The sequence below is a fragment of the Marmota marmota genome, unplaced genomic scaffold, assembly GCF_001458135.2.
Source record: "Marmota marmota marmota unplaced genomic scaffold, marMar, whole genome shotgun sequence".
In the NCBI taxonomy this organism is placed as follows: Eukaryota; Metazoa; Chordata; class Mammalia; order Rodentia; family Sciuridae; genus Marmota; species Marmota marmota.
In genome coordinates this window covers 63,544,007-63,547,206 of record NW_025999842.1, presented here as the reverse complement: position 1 = coordinate 63,547,206, position 3,200 = coordinate 63,544,007, and positions in this window count along the sequence as shown.

The following is a 3,200-nucleotide window of genomic DNA, read 5'->3' as shown; positions in this document are numbered from 1 at the left end:
CACTGAATGCATTTGTCCATTTCAAGATTTTTTACTATCATTTTATTGTTGTTGTTTATTTTTTTTAATGTGGTGATGGGGATTGAACCCAGGGCCTCATGCACGCTAGAAAGGTGCTTTACCACTGAGGTATTAATATTAATCAAGCTCCTAATAAAGATGATAAAAAAAACCCAAAGTTGACATTATGTAATATTATATCTACATCCTCTCCTTCAAATTAAAAAAAAAAAAGCACATGGTATGTGTGTGTGTAAAAGAGACATATCTCTCTCATGGTGTTCTCATTGTCAATCTTTCTCTAGCAATTCAATTATTAGAAAGCATTTATTATAAACGGTTACCTCTGGGAGTGGTAGAGGAAAATGGAAAGTCAAGGATCTGCCCATGGTAGTACAATTTAGATTCCAATTCTCAACCTGAAATGTAACTAGGACAAGTTCTCACTTGCCATTTCTCTACTCCAATCAGTTCAAAGGCAGCATTCCTGGCCCAGTCAAACAGTTTATGCACAAACACTTGATTTATCTATGGGATCCCTGGCATTGCATATGAGATAACAAAACCCATTCCTACCTCTTACAGAGGAAGCTACTTACTGTCCAGTCTCTGGCATTTATAGAACTAAAGGAAAACTTTTGCTAAGCACATTTTGAGTAAATAGCATCCTTACAGGTCCATTTCTCCTGCAGCTGCTTCCTGTACCTTATACTACACAATGTTACGCTGATGGGTTTGATGCTACTTTTGTTTGTTTATTTGGTACAAATCATTTTTATGAATGTTACCACATTTAATGGATATGATATTAATCAAAAGATATTTTATCCACAGCCCCACAAAAAGGGGAATTTTTACAAAGTTATTAGCAACTTGCCTAGGCTGTAGAAAATTACAATATTTCCCTAAATACAAAGGACAAAATGTTGTACCTGTCAAGTGACTTTTTACCAGATCCCAGTGCTGCCTTGGCTCCTGCCAGTTCAAGGGTGTATGATTTACATGTGTGCACTCCCCTGCACTGGGAGGGATACCTGCAGCTACAACTCTAGGTGCACACACCTGCTCACATCCCTAACAAATCTCATCATCTCTAAGAGTCATCTTTTCTTCTGGAGCAACACTCGGGTGAGAAACACAGGTATATGTGCGCACTAAGATGAAACTGTCCTCTACCCAAGTAGAGGTAGCTTCCAGGTACCCGTCGCAGCCCCTGCACCCCCTACCCAGCCCACTTCCTTCTCCATTCTGAATGGAAATTACCACTTAACTCCTTAGTCATCTGGGCCTCAGGCTCCAAACAAGTCCTCTCGAGGTGAGCAGAGCCCTTCCAAGCCAGCAGCAAGACCTTCCATCTCTCCTGTCTGTCCCCACTGGCCTTCACCAGAAATGGGCCCCACTCTTGCTAGGACACCCACTGAGGATTTCTGGGCATGGATTACTCCCCCATGAGAAAGGGAGTGCTCAGAGACTAAAAGGAAATTGTTGGGGCCCCATGGAAGAAGATTATGAACAAATCCTGGCAGGCTGTGTCGGCTCTCAAAGAATGACTCCCCCAAGCACACTGTAAAAAAATGGAGAAGGCCACCAATGGAGAAGTAAGACGTCAACTGCAAAGATTCCACCATGGAGACTTCTAAAAGACTTTCTTCTACCATTAATTTCTGCCCTCCAGGCCTGTATGGCCTATTACCCTATAATGTCACACCATCCACATTAGGGAACAGGAGCTTTTACAGACCACCCCCTTCCTTGTTCCTTCCCTACCTGATATTTCTATTCCAATGCAACATCTTTTATTATTATTATTATTATTATTATTATTATTATCATTATTATTATTATTTAGATTTAACCCAGGAGCTATTTACCACTGAGCTCTTTATTCCAAGCTCTTTATTTTTTGAGACAGGGTCTGGCTAAGTTGCTTAGAACCCTGTTATATTGCTGAGGCTTGCCTTGAATTTGTAATCCTCCTACCTCAGTCCTCGAGCTACTTTGATTGCAGGTGTGCACCATGGCACTGGGCTTCCAATGCAACTTCTGTCCAGAATTCCCGGCTTCCAATGCAACTTCTGTCCAGAATTTTTTAAACACTGACTTCCTCTCAAAATATGGTGATGTTAAAAAATTAAGATTTGATCCTCAGTGAATGCTATGTCCCTCCAAAACTCATATGTTGAAACCTACCCTAAGGTGACAGTATTAGGAGGAGAAGCCTCTGGAAGGTGACAAGGTCCTGAGGGCTCTGCCCTCATGAGTGGGGTCAGTGCCCCAAAAGGTTTGAGGTCCATGCTTAGAGTGTTTGCAGTGACTAAGTCCTTCCTGCCCTGATTCTAAGATGCTGTAGCCTGGGCTCAGAAGAACAAAGCCAGGTGCCCGGATCCTGACCTGCTGTTGGCAGAGGACTGTACTTAGAAAGCTCACTGCAGTGCTTCCAAGTCATAATTTTAGGATTCTAAGTGATCTCGTCCTGAAGACTGCAGCCTCATTTTTATTCTGTAAAAATTGGTTTTTTATTTTTGTTTGTTTTTCAATCAATTACATGCCACTTATTATCAGACATAAAAGTGTGGCATCTGTTTGGGAATAAAAAAAGAAGCTTGTCATATGATGCAAAATGCACATATATCTCAAGATTGGAAATCTCAAATGTCACCCCAAGGTTGACCAAGGGGAGTGGGGTGGCACTGGGAACACAAAGTGTTCATCACTTTCTGTAGCAGCTCTTTATCAAAGAACAGACGGCCTTAAGATATTAAAGATATTTACACTTAGATATTTAGTGAAATCATGTGGCAGGCACTGTCCTTGGTTCTGGGGATAACCACAACGATTTGAGGGTGTGGTGGGACACAGGACCTGTGGAGGTCAGGAAACAGGTAAGCTGGCGACTATAAGCAGGTATGAAAAGTGGGAACCTGGGGAACTCATAGGAGGAAAAACTGACTCCAACTTAGAGGGGTCAGCAAAGATTTTCTGGCGAAGCTACTTTCTGCTTCAATGAGAAAGATGAATGGGAAATTCGAGGCCAAGAGAAAGAGCCCACATTCTAGGCAAATGGCACAGGTAGGCAGCTCCTGCCTTGCATGTCGTCAAATCAATTTCTTGTGCTCCAAAGTTCTGAGCATTAAATTTCCTCCTACAAAGGAAGGAAGAAAAGGGATTTGGCTTCCATCATTTTACACAGCAACATACAT